This window comes from Portunus trituberculatus, chromosome 37 (assembly GCF_017591435.1).
Source record: "Portunus trituberculatus isolate SZX2019 chromosome 37, ASM1759143v1, whole genome shotgun sequence".
Classification (NCBI taxonomy): Eukaryota; Metazoa; Arthropoda; class Malacostraca; order Decapoda; family Portunidae; genus Portunus; species Portunus trituberculatus.
The window spans coordinates 28735540-28750392 of NC_059291.1; positions in this window are offsets into that span (position 1 = coordinate 28735540).

The window sequence follows — 14853 nt, forward strand, 5'->3', positions numbered from 1 at the left end:
TGTTTTTTGTTTATCGTTGAAATAATACTTTTGTCATTCTATCATTTTATTGGTTTTTAATTACCATGCTCAGGATTGTTTTGGTGTTTGATATAAGACTTAAGAAAACCAGAAACATGACCATAGTAATAACATCCAATAATATCTACTTTAGTCTAATTATACTTACTTTCAAATTAGAATTATGGCGAAATATAAACTTTATTTTATGACGAGGAATTCGTGTTCTTTATTTGGCTGGAGGGTTAAGAAATGCATTGAGAAACTGTAGTCCAGCAGTTTCCCTTCTTGACATCACGATGTTTTTGTGGCGCCGTTGGTGAAAATATAAACACTTTGTTGGATTTCCTTCTGTTGATACTGAACCCGGTGATGTCATATATTGGTTGGTTGTTAAAGCATACACCTTGTTAAAAAGTGTAGTGCATTTAAGTCTGGGCATCTCCCTTCTTTTCGCGATTTTTAAAATGAATTACATTCACTATATTGGGGCACAGAGGCACATCACCGGTGCCCTCCTCCCCATGTCATCATAGCAATGTTTTCCTAAACTCCCATGTGTTTCCAGGCCTAGATAGTGAAGGAAAGTCAGAAATAACTACCAAAATAGATGAATGACTATCCATTGTCTTTATATAAGGCAATATATCCACGTTGCAGACCACCCGGTGCCCACCATAATGGCGGTGGATCTACGTATACCCAACAGTGTATCAGTCAAAACTAACTTATCCTTCTTTCTTCCACGTTTCAACTCGTTAATATGTGGAATGGAATTGTGTGAGTGGGTGTAATATTACAGTAGTAGGTACTGGTGTTGGTGGTGGTGGTTAGTGGTAGTAGCGGTGGCATTAGTAATAGCAGCAGCAACACTTTTATCATTAAATTATTGTGTGTGTGTGTGTGTGTGTGTGTGTGTGTGTGTGTGTATTTACCTAGTTGTAGTTTTACAGGGCCTGGGCTTTATGCTCGTGTGGTCCCGTCTCCATATCTACACTTATCCAATTTTTCTTTAAAACTATGTACACTCTTTGCTGATACCACTTCCTCACTCAAACTGTTCCAAGTCTCAACACATCTTTGCGGGAAACTAAATTTTTTAACATCTCTCAGTCATCGTCCCTTCCTTAGTTTCTTACTATGCGATCTTGTGCTTCTAAAGTCATATTCTTCTCTCAGGATCAGTTTCTCATTATCCACTTCATCCATTCCGTTAATCAATTTATAAACTTGTATCAGATCCTCTCTCTTTCTCTGCTCCAAGGTTGGTAGATCCATTGCCTTTAGTCTCTCCTCATATGCCATCCCTTTAAATTCTGGAACCATTCTTGTAGCCATTTTTTGTAGTCTCTCTAATTTTCTTATGCGTTTCTTTTTATGGGGAGTCCACACAACTCCTGCATATTCCAATCTAGGTCTTATTTTAGTACTTATCAATTTCTTCATCATTTCCTTGTCCATATAGTGAAATGCTACTCCAATATTCCTTAGTGTGTGTGTGTGTGTGTGTGTGTGTGTAATTCACCACGGTCGCCTGCTGGTCACCCAGCCAGCCTTTCCCATTATGGAGCGAGCTCAGAGCTCATAGACCGATCTTCGGGTAGAACTGAGACCACAATACACACCCCATACCGGGAAAGCGAGGCCACAACTCCTCGAGTTACATCCCGTATCTATTTACTGCTAGGTGAACAGGAGCTACACATTTACAGTCTTGCCCATTTGCCTCGCCGCTTCCGGGTGTGTGTGTGTGTGTGTGTGTGTGTGTGTGTGTGATTCATCTACGGTCGTGGTGATCGCCCATCCAGCCGCTAACCTACAAAGAGCTCAGAGTCATAATAATCGATCTTTGTGGTCAGTGTGGTGGTGGTGGTGGTGGTGGTGGTGGTGGTGCTGCTGCTGCTGCTGCCGCCGCCGCCGCCGCCGTCGCCGCCGCAGCTGCCATAGCGGATGAGGTGGTGACTGGTGAGTGAGGGATCAGGCAGACGTCCACGTGTACTTACGTTCGAATCCCACCACATACCGCTTTGAAGCTATGCCATTTGTCGAGTGGTTTAAAGTTACCTGCATGGCACCCTGATACCCAAGATCTAGGTAGTTACACCAAATATGCGTTCGGGTGATAATAATGGGCCCTAGTATGGGTACCACTATAGATAAGATTGCCTGTGCCACTAATGGGCGGAAACTGAACAGCACTTCCCACTTTAAATATGCTCACATGCGCTATAGGCCATAACATGAAAAAAAGAAAACTATTGCAGGTTGAACCTCCCAAATCCGGCAATCGCCTGACCTGGTTTGTGGGATTACGCAAAACTCCGGACTACAGGTGGTCAATCCTGTTCTCAAGTGTCAATATGCGACTGAAATTACAAGTAGCTAGAAGTATCGAGCGCCCTTCTAGTTGGAACACGTTAACATATTGGCCTTGCTCAGTCGATTTTGCCACTATTTTTTACGTCTCTCTCTCTCTCTCTCTCTCTCTCTCTCTCTCTCTCTCTCTCTCTCTCTCTCTCTCTCTCTCTCTGTCTGTCTGTCTGTCTGTCTGTCTGTCTGTCTCTCTCTCTCTCTCTCTCTCTCTCTCTCTCTCTCTCTCTCTCTCTCTCTCTCTCTCTCTCTCTCTCTCTCTCTTTATTTAAACAAAACTTTGTACAAAGGACCATGTACCAAAAGGCGCACTGTCGTGTGCTACCTATTCTAAGGGTACTACAATCTATTTGTTTACAATATTTACAAAACTCTTAAGATAGATAATATACAAAATGGACAGTATATAAATGGAACACTATTCACTTTCACTGCACTGCACTGCACTGAGTGTCACGTCACGATGAATGTCAGAGGAGTTGGCAGTGTCTGTTTCCACTTATAAGCCATCAGTTTGACACTGTGAGTGTTCATCTCCTGGACGTGAGGCACCGCGGCTGTGAATAAATTCCACATCCTGGAGACGTGTCCTGCGAAGGTGCGTTGGTGTTGATACCCTTGGCATCGCGGCACCTCTACGGCGTCACCACCATTGAGCACCATTCTCGTGCTCCGTGTGGAGACTCTTAGAGGATGACTCAGCCCTGCCAGATGTGGCACTTTTTGCACCTGTGCCTTGTGGAACACTACAATCACCGCCACGTCTCTGGGATGTTCCAGTGAATTGAGAGGACACTCAGGCTCTGGGTGAAGTGGGAGTGCGACATCTACTAGCCGTAAGGATGCTGTCCAGTCTTCTTCTGTGTGTGGCGGCACAGGACATCCAGGAGAGTGCTGCGTACTCCAGGTGGGGCCGTACCTGTGCCTTGTACAGCAGTAATCTCCCTTTCCTGTCGAGGAAGCTGACCATCCTTCTCAGAGCGGAGATCCTGTGAGAAGCTTTCTTGGCAATGGTTTTGACATGTCTGTCAAACCTCAGCCCTCGATCCCCCTCCACTCCAAATATCTTGATGTCTTCTGAGTGGGAGAGCAGCAGTGCCAAAAGACAACTTTCCTGCCATTGCTGCCATGGCGGCTGGGGACCGAGAGACCACCATTGCCTGTGTCTTCTCTGGGGCAAATGTCACTTGCCAGCGAGCACCCCACTCCTCTATCACTCGTAGCTGCTGATTGATGGCCTCAGCAGCCCACCCACTGTCTTGGCGTGGATAGGTATGGGAGGGTGCAGTCATCGGCATAGGCCATGACTCCTGGCAGTAGCTGGAGAAGGTCATCCACGTAGATATTCCACAGGAGTGAGCCAAGAATTGAACCCTGTGGCACTGATGCCTCCACAGACAGGGACTCAGATATTTGCCCATCGACAACCACCTTGAGGCTTCTGTCCTGCAGGTAATTTCACAGGAGTCGTAACAAGCCACCCTGGATGCCTTTAGCACGGTGCTTTTTTAGTAAACCTCTGTGCCATACTTTTTCAAATGCTCTTGCTATGTCCAAGGCAACCACGACAGTGTCCTTGCTGTCGTCTAGGGCGTCCTGCCACTGCCTGGTGAGGAACATCATCAGCTCTCTCTCTGTCTGTCTGTCTTCCTGGCTGCCTGTCTGTCTGTCTGTCTGTCTGTCTGTCTGTCTCTCTCTCTCTCTGTCTCTCTCTCTCTCTCTCTCTCTCTCTCTCTCTCTCTCTCTCTCTCTCTCTCTCTCTCTCTCTCTCTCTCTCTCTTTTATTTAAACTATCATACATATATGAGTTGTGTACATTATTTTAGTTCTTTGCTAAAGATACATTTGCCTTTTGCTACTATCTTAAAGTATGTACTGTACATTATAATGTGTAACCATCTGTGTGTGGTCTCCTTCATCTGCTGTGTGGACAGACGTCGCACGTCCATCACAGCAGTGAAAGCATTCCACTACACTACATTGGCGGAAGAGAAGGCCCGTTTGTGGGTGCTGGAGCGAGACCTTGGTGCTTCAAGGAGGAGGTCGTTGCTCAATGCTCAATACCGTTCTCGTATTTCGCTCAGATCTCCTCCAAGTAGCTCTCAGGTCCGCTAGGTGAGGAACATTCTGGATCTGCGCTTTATGCAGCACTGTCAGCGCCGCCACTTTTCGGCGGTTTCGGCTCTCTCTCTCTCTCTCTCTCTCTCTCTCTCTCTCTCTCTCTCTCTCTCTCTCTCTCTCTCTCTCTCTCTCTCTCTCTCTCTCATTTAAACATAACTTTATACAAAGGAACATGTACCCAAAGGCACACTGTCGTGTGCTACCTATTCTAAGGGTACTACAATCTATTTCTCTACAATAATTACAATACTTAAAAATTGATAATATACAATATGGTCAGCATGTAAATGGAGCACTATTCGTTTCACTTCACTAGCACTATTCAGGCTCTGCACTACACTGAGTGTCACGTCACAAAGAGTGTCAGAGGAGTTGGCAGTGTCTGTCTCCACTTATGTGCCATCAGTTTGACACAGTGAGTGTTCATCTCCTGGATGTGAGGCACCGCGGCCGTGAACAAGTTCCACATCCTGGAGACGCGTCCTGCGAAGGTGCGTTGGTGCTGACACCCGTGGGATTGCGGCACCTCTACGGCGTCACCACCATTGAGCACCATTCTCGTGCTCCATGTGGTGACTCTTAGAGGATGACGCAGCCCTGCCAGATGTGGCACTCTTTGCACCTGTGCCTTATGGAACACTACGATCGCCGCCACGTCTCTGCGGTGTTCCAGTGAATCAAGAGGACGCTCAGGCTCTGGGTGAGGTGGTAGTGCAGCATCTACTAGCCGTATGGCGCGGCGTTGGATGCTGTCCAGTCTCCTGTGTGTGGCGGCACAGGACATCCAGGAGAGAGCTGCGTACTCAAGGTGGGGCCGCACCTGTGCCTTGTACAGCAGCAGTCTCCCCTTCCTGTCGAAGAAACTGGCGATCCTTCTGAGAGCGGAGATCCTGTGATTAGCTTTCTTGGCAATGGTTTTGACATGGCTGTCAAACCTCAGCCCTCGATCCACCTCCACTCCAAGTATCTTGATGTCATCTTGGAGTGGGAGAGCAGCAGCACCGAAAGACAACTTTCCTGCCATTGCTGCCATGGCGGCTGGGGACCGAGAGACTATCATTGCCTTTGTTTTCTCCGGCGCGAATGTCACTTGCCAGTGAGCATCCCACTCCTCTATCACTCGTAGCTGCTGATTGATGGCTTCAGCAGCCCGCCCACTGTCCTGGCGTGGATAGGTATAGGAGAGGGTGCAGTCATCAGCATAGGCCATGACTCCTGGCAGTAGCTGGAGAAGATCATCCACATAGATATTCCACAGGAGTGGGCCAAGAATTGAACCCTGTGGCACTGATGCCTCCACAGGCAGGGACTCAGATGTTTCCCCGTTGACAACCACCTTGAGGCTTCTGTCCTGCAGGTAATTTCCCAGGAGTCGTAGCAAGCCACCCTGGATGCCTTTATCACGAAGCTTTTCTAGTAATCCGCTGTGCCATACTTTATCAAAAGCTCCTGCTATGTCCAAAGCAACCACTATAGTGTCCTTGCCATCGTCGAGGGCGTCCTGCCACTGCCTGGTGAGAAGCATCATTAGGTTGGAGGTTGACCTTCCAGGTCTAAACCCAAACTGTTGGTCTGAGAGGAGGGCATTGTCCTTGAGATGGCTACACACCACCTCTGCCACGACCTTCTCAAACCTTTTACCCACCACTGACAACAGGGATATGGGTCTAGTTTTTTGGGTCCGTCCTGGAGCTTTTTTTTGTGTACAGGAACTACTCGAGCCTCCTTCCACACTGAAGGCCAGACGTTTTCCCGTACACGAGTTGTGAATACTTGGGTGAGAGGGGCAGCCAGTTCCTGGGAGCATCGCTTCAGCAGGTGCGGGCTGATGTCATCAGGGCCGGTGGCTTTCTGTGTGTCCAGCCCCCGCAATAATCGCTTCACCTGCCGGTGCGTCACCTCCACCATGATGACAGTCTTTTCACATTGCTGGACCAGCTGAGGCGGTGGCTGCTGTGGATTCCCCACCTTCATTTTTCCAGCAAACAAGGAAGCCAGCAACTGCTGATGGCGACAGTACCGTCCTGCTTGCTGAGGGGAGGGATGGATTCATGGTGGCCAGTTCCTTGTTTGTCCTTAACAAGGGACCACCAAGTTTTGTTTCCTACGCCAGTGCCACACAGTTTCCGGCACAGGCTTTCCTCCCACTTTTTTAAGGCCTACTTGCTGGTTACCACCATCCTCCTGCATGCAGCCCTGTGCAGGTCCTTGTTGCGCAGAGTCGGGTTCCTCTTGTAGCGGAGCCAGGCAGCATACTTTGCCTCGGCACCAACACGGCAACGGTAGCCAAACCATGGCTGATCCGTCGGTCTGGTGGTGTATTCCCTGTGTGGGACGTGGCATCTCTGGAGGGCGAGAAGGTGAGAGGTGAGTGCAAGTGCTTCACTCTCTGCTCCTCCCTGTATCAGAGTGGGCCATGGGGTGTGGGTCAGGTCGTGGCGCAAGGAAGCCCAGTCTGCTTTGTTCCACAGCCAGATGGTCCTGAGCCACGCCCACTTCCAGCTGTGTCAGTACAGCGTGATGGTCAGAGCTGGCCATGAGCTCCAGCTGATGACACTGAAGCTTGTCTTCCTGGTAGTCTGAGATGACAGGGTCTAATGTCCCTCTTCGTTCATGTGCGGGGAAGGTGACATGCTCTGTCAGACCCTGCACCTCCAGGAGATTCTCGTAGGCGTCTCTTTCCAGGTGGTGATTGAGATCCCTCACAATCAGCACGTGGCTGCAGCTGTGTGCCATCATCAGGTTGTCTAAGGCCTCAGTCAGGTACAGGAGTGAGTCAGGCCCTTGTCGCGGGGGGCGATACAGGGCACACAGCAGGAGGGCTGAGCGGTCTGCCAGCATTACTCGGAAGTACATCATCTCCATCAGTGGAGGCGTGTCTATGTCGAGTAGCTGGGCGAACAGAGGTACCGCGATCTACTCCGTTTGCTGTGTTTATGGAGGAAGAGTCCCTGCTGCTCGGTGTGGCGGTAGACGTGGTAGTGAGTACCGAGCAGTCACTCTGTGTGGCAGAAGGAGTGACAGTGGACGCTGGGGAGGTGTTACAGTCGCTCTGTGTGGCGGTGGAAGCAATGGAGGTAGGCGAAGCGGTCGTTGTTTCCCGGGCAGGCGAAGGGAAGGTGGAAGTGGAGAAAACAGCTGCGTAGCGGAGTTGTTGCGGTTTACCCGAGCTCCACCACGTCCTCCACCTCTCAGAGTCCTGACAAACCACCTCCCAGTGTTCGTCAGTTGACTCAGCGTGGGCGCTGACTGCCTGAGAGCGTGTGGCTACTTGCGTCTGGCGCTGTTTTGACGCTATCAGCCTGTCTGCTACTCTGAGAGCCGCAGCAAACACGTCTCTGTGGTGTATAATCAAGTCCTGGTCGTCCTGGAGTGACTTAATCACACAGTTTTGTTGAGAGGCTTCCTCAGTGAGCTTCCCAACTAGTGAAACTAGCTCTCCTCTCTCCAAGCCCTCCCACTGACACTCCCCAATATCGTCCGGTAGTGGCGTGGGGGAGGTGTCAGTCTCCTCGCTGATGTAGGTGATGGGGACCGGGATGTTTGCTTGGAATCGTAGCTGTTCCGTGTAGCTACAGTTGAAGACTGGCGTATCACCAAGGCAGCTGTTGTGACAAAGGTTACGGCAGGTTTCCTCGTCACAGCTCACGTGTTGAGTCTTAAGTGTTGCTTTGCCACAAACGCAACACCAATTCTGTGGCTGGTAACCAGGCAAGTCTCGCCTGGCTATGGGGCGGTGGGTGGGGCTAGACATTGAGGGAGAGGATTAGTGATTCCCTGGGAAATTGTGGAGCCAGGTGTGGGGGCGACAACGAATGTTGGCTCTAAACGACACGTACGACACTAACACACTCGTGAACACAGACACTGAACACTGGCACAGAACACAAAGCACTTCCCCACAGGCGCACAAAAAAACACACGACACTAACTACCTCTCCCACAAGTCAAGCCAAACCAGCCATGGAGAGAGAGATACAGGTTGTTTAAAAAACTACCTTGGAGAGATTTGGCAACTGTGTGCTGCCTTAGGCCTTGCGTCAGGTCAGGCCCGGGTCTCGGTCACTGCACGGGTACAAGCACTCTTTTCAAGTGATTTTTCAACACTATTGCAAGGCTTAGCACACCTTACACTTTTACATGGACACCAGGACACTTAACACTTCAAGCACTGAAATTTTCACAACACTGCACTTTGTTAAACCACTGTAACACCACGAAAAACACGGAGCTACCACGTGCGTGACTCCTCTCTCTCTCTCTCTCTCTCTCTCTCTCTCTCTCTCTCTCTCTCTCTCTCTCTCTCTCTCTCTCTCTCTCTCTCTCTCTCTCTCTCTCTCTCTCTCTCTCTCTCTCTCTCTCTCTCTCTCTCTCTCTCTCTCTCTCTCTCTCTCTCTCTCTCTCTCTCTCTCTCTCTCTCTCTCTCTCTCTCTCTCTCTCTCTCTCTCTCTCTCTCTCTCTCTCTCTCTCTCTCTCTCTCTCTCTCTCTCTCTCTCTCTCTCTCTCTCTCTCTCTCTCTCTCTCTCTCTCTCTCTCTCTCTCGTGGAGATCTCCATTCTTGGAGACTTCAATGTTCACCACAAGCTCTGGCTTTTCCTCTCCCTTTACTGAGTATCTGTGTGAACTATAGCTTTTATTTTTATTTTCCATGATCTAGTTCAACTGGTGCAACAATTTACATGTATTCCTGACTATAGCGCCTGCAGATATACTTGAAGAGTATGGGTATCGCTATTCAGCTTCCACTCATTAGTGGCCCAGGCAATTTTATTTATTGTGTTATACTATTAGGCCTCATATCACTACCCAAGCACATCTTTGGTGTAAGGCAATTACACCCCCTCCTAGAACTTGGGTGCCATGGTGACATGTAGGTAACTTTAAACCACTCAACAAATGACAGTTTCAAGGTGGTACATGGTGGAATTTGAACCTACACATGGACATCTGCCCGATCCCACCATCACCATCACCTTTATCCACTACGCCACCGGCTCCCTTGACTGCCTTGGAGATCCATCATTCTTGACTTTACCTAACTTATTTATGCTGTCACCCTAGCTTTTCTGTTGAGTTCCTCTGATAACAATCTCATATCTTTTGTTTTTTTCTTTTCACTCCAATCCTTCTTTCGGATCCCTCAAAGCAGAGGTACTTCTGGTGGTTTGCCTGTGCTAATTGGTGGGACCCGAGGGGGTATTACTATGACTTTTGGATTGACTACTACTTCTGTATGCTGAGCCTATGATAGAGGTGATTGTGTTTGGTATAAAGGTGTATATATATTCCTTGTTCTTTCTCTCAATCTAAACTTTCCAAACCTTGGTTTAACACAGTATGTTTTCCTGCTATACATGATAGAGACTGGCTCACAAAAGGTACTGGAGCTTTCCATCATCTGAATCTCATGTGCTTTATATTTCTGCCTGGAATCATGCCAAGTCTGTTTTTTAACTAGCCTAAAACTAAGTCATAAATTGAAAGTGGCAAAATCTTTGAGGATCCAACTTCCCATGTGACTTCTGACATCTTGCCAAGAAATATATCAAATAACTTTGCATCTTCATCTTTCCCTCCTTTATTTCATCCTGATAGCACTATTTCATCCATTTCTAAAGCTGAATTCTTAGCTCAAACCTTTGCTAAAAATTGTACTTTGGATGATTGTACTTCCCTCTCCTCCACCCACTTGACTATTTCGTATCGATGTTTTTCATGCTTAACTGTTGAAAGGCTTATGGACGTGATGAGACATCTTCCATTACTCTCTGTAACTCTGATTCCGTGTTTGCACCTTGCCTAGTCACACTCTTCAAACTCTATCAACCTTTCCTTCTTGCTGGAAATTTGGCTACATTCAGTCTGTTCCTCAAACTGTCGACCTATTGCTTTGATTTCCTGCTTATCTAAATTTGTTTATATATATCCTCAACAAAAAGATTCTTGAACATTTAACACTTTACAACTTTCTATCTAATCGCTAGTTTGTTTGTTTGTTTGTTTGTTTATTGTCATATTACACATACACATACAAAACAGTTACAATTAGGCAACTGCCCAAACACGTCGATAATATGACAAAGAGGACTAGATACCCGAAGGTATATGTGTCCTAATATACTCTTACTGAGATTGTAAATAATCTCAGAACAGACTCAAAACAGACAGGGGGGAAGAAACGGAAAAGAAACATATTGGTATTAATGAATGAATAAATAATTAATAATAATGATAATAATAGTGAATAATAGTAACAATTACAATGATAATAATAATAATAATAATAATAGTATATAATAATAATAACAAAAGTGATAATAATAATAATAATAATAATAATAATAATAAAGTTAATGATAAAGGTAATAAGAATAGTAATAATAATAATAATAATTGCAATAATACAGAATAATACTAATAATGATAATAAGGAAAATACTAGATATAGTAATAACTATAACAACAACAATCCAGATTGTATTTGACTAAGAATCACTGTTATATCTGTCCAATAGAAAAGTCTTAAGTTTATGCTTGAAAGTTGATAATTTACAATCATAAGGGATAGATTTGGACACATGGTTCCATATAATTGCTCCTTTATATCTGAAAGTATTTTGAAATAAAGTTGTTCTACATTGTGGTACATGTATTTCTTGGTTATGCCTTGTTGAATGAGAATGAACCTGTGTGTTTCTAATAATCATATCATTAAATATTAAGGGTAAACTGTTGTTACTAAATTTATACATTAATTTACTTATAGCAAATACATAAATCTTTTCAAGGGGTAATATTTGGTGAGATAAGAATAATGGTTTGGTGTGCTCTCTGTAACTAGCAGAAGCAATAATTCTGATGGCTTTTTTTTGCAACTTAAAGACAGTATCAAAGTGACATCTGCTAACTGTTCCCCATACTTCAATTCCATATAACAAATAGGGATAGATAAAACTATTATAGATTGTGACAAGTGTTGATTTATCTAAAAGTTTCTTTACTTTTGTAAGTATTCCTACACCTTTAGCAATTTTGTTTTTTACTAATTTAGTATGTTCAGACCAAGACAATGTGGAGTCGACTATAACACCTAAGAATTTTATGGAATTAACCCTTTCAATTACTTTATTGTTTAGGTTTACATTATAATTTAATGAAAATTTTCTACCCTTAGTATGGAATATAATGTATTTGGTTTTATCTATGTTTAGTGACAGTTTATTTGCATTTATCCAATCCATTATTCTTAGCATTTCCCTATTTATTTTAATGATCATATCATTAATGTGGTTACCCTCTAAGAAAATGTTGGTATCGTCGGCAAAAAGTATAGGGGTGAGCGAGGTTGAAACATTGGCAATGTCGTTTACATACAGTAGAAACAATAGGGGGCCTAATATTGATCCCTGGGGTACACCACAGGTAACACTAATGGTAGAGGAGCTAACATCATTATATGAAACATATTGAGATCTACTAGTGAGGTAGCTTGCAATCCAGTCGTGAGCAACTCCCCTGATTCCAATTTTATACATTTTCTTTAACAAAATTGCATGATTAATGGTATCAAAGGCTTTGCTAAAGTCTAAGAAGATCCCTAACATGTATTTACCATTTTCTAATGCATTAACAATTTTATCAACTAATGTAATTAATGATAAGTTAGTGCCATACCCCTTTCTAAAGCCAAACTGATATTTATACAAGATGTTATGCTTACTAATAAAAGAATACAATCTACAGTGATACAGTCGCTCAAAGATCTTGGAGAATGCAGATAAGACAGAGATTGGTCTATAGTTAGACATGAGTTCACAGTTTTTACCTTTGTATATTGGTATGACTTTAGCTAATTTCAATTCTTTAGGAAAAACACCTTGCCTGAATGATAGGTTTACAATATGTAATAAGGGTTGGCATATATATATGCGAGTCTCCTTTAGAATCTTTGTGGTTATGCCATCCCAGCCTGGGCTTGTATTCTGAAGGTTCATAATGACTTTTGAAATTTCATCAGCATTAGAGGGAGATAAATAGAGAGAAGCCATGGTATCATTTGGCATATATGATTCATAACTGTTATTACTCGGAGGAATAATTTCATTCAACTTAGATCCAATATTAGCAAAATAGTTATTAAAAGTGTTTGCAATGGCTTCGTTTCCAGTTAACTCCACTCCATCTACTACAAATTTATTAGGTTTGATGTTTGGCGGCTTATTTCTATTTATTATGCCTTTAAGAATTTTCCATGATTTCCTAATGTTGCTGGTGCTTTCTTTGAATAATTTATCATAATGATTTCTTTCGGCAGCTCTAAGTAACCTTTGCAGGTTTCTTTTATAATCCTTGTACTTATTAATGTTATATACTGAGGGTCTCTTGAGGGAATTAACATATAATTTATTTTAGTCTTGATAGAATTTTTCAAACCAGTTGTTAACCAGGGCTTTCTATTTCTATAGTTATTTTTAAATGATGTAATTGGGAAACATTTGTTAAAGCATTCTAGATATATATGACAAAATTTAGAAAAGGCTTCTTGACAGTCATTTACCAGTGTTACTTCATGCCAATCAATTTCTTGTAGCATATTTTTAAATTTTATAATATTGGCTTGACAAAAATTCCTACTTTTTTTAGCTCTAACTTGACCTACATTAACACTCTCGGTCAAGTTAAGGCTAAAATTGGAAAATGGTCAGAAATATCATTATATAAGATTCCATTAAGGAGAGTCACATTATACACATCATTACAAAATATATTATCAATCAATGTAGAGGAGTTTTGGGTAATTCTGGTGGCTTTGTTTATCAATGGCATATAATAATGAGAGAAGAGCGTTTCTATAAAATCGGCTGTTGGTTTGTGACAATCAGCGTTTAGTAAATTTAGATTAAAGTCACCCATTAAATACACAGTTTTATTTTCATGGTCGTCAAGTTTCTCTAGCAAACTGTTCAAGTGAGAGAAAAAATGTTCCAAGTCAGTTCTGGGTGGGCGATAAATTACACCCACTATAACATTTTTCTTGTTGTTTACACATTGTTTATCTAGTTCGATAAATACAGACTAGTATGGGTTCCATCAAGACTGCTCCAGTGATGATCTGGTTTTCCTTAAAAAGTCTTGATCATCCTTATTTAGAAAATTTAGTGAAACTTTTGCAGTTGCCTTAGACATATCAGAAGATTTTTATTGAGTTTAGCACAATTCTTTGATTTACAGACTATCCTCCTGGGCCTTCTATCCTTCTCTTTTTAAGTTAATCTCTGGTTCTTTCTGCAAGTCCCTTTTAATGCTGAGGTAGATAGTCACTGATTCCTTAAATCTGTTAAGTGGTCTTCCTCAAGGTTCTCTTCCTATTGTTCATCAATGATTTTCCAAGCAAAATTCCTTGTCTGTCTACTCTTATGTTGTTGATATCACTATGCATAAAATTTTCATAAGGGCAGAGCAAACTTCTGAATTATGAGTCGTCTCAACCATGAACTGTAGTTAGTTTTCTCCCCCACTCTTCTCACGTTCCCTTCCAGTTGTTAACTCTGTACAGGGGCCTCATCCGTCCATGTATGTAGTATGGTGCACGCGCAGGAAGGGAATGTTCACTGATACCACTGCTTGGTAGAATCAAAAGCTTTTCGTCTTAACTCCTCTCCTTTAACTGACTTTTCCCAGGTTCTCATCGCTGCAGTGTTGCATTTATTGCTATTCTCTACTGTTATTTTCATGTGAACTCTTTTTCTGACCTTACTAATTGCATCCCTCCGCTGCATCCTTGTAGTATAAGATTATTATCTTTGTTATCCCTATTCCGTTCACCTCTCAGAATTAACAAGTATTTTTGATCATTCATCCCTTTCTTTGATAAACTGTGGAACTTCCTGCATTTGTTTCCTCCTTCCTGACTTGCACTCTTTCTAAGAGGAAGGTTTTACAGACAATAATACTATTCTTTGTTATTTGATCATTCTATTTCACGCTGTGTTAGGAGCTGGCATTTGAGTGGGCCACTATATTTTATATAAAGTCTTTATTGCCCTTGACCGGCGACCCACCTACAGAAAAAAAAAAAACCACCGCGTGGTTATTCACAGTTCAAAGTTATTTGAATCATGAATTATGTTAGTTGCGTATTGTTTTCATTTTCTTTCATTCTTATCGAGATATAAAGCAGGCGGCGGGCCACATGACACCCACCACTTAAAGTTATCGCTACATAATCTTATCGTGGTTGTTGCCATAATATAAGTTAACGTGTCCCTGACAAGAGGGAGTGTATTTATATACGGGATGTCCAAATTGTATGCACGCCCTTAGCAGCGATTACGCAGTACTTTTCACAACAAACTTTATGTA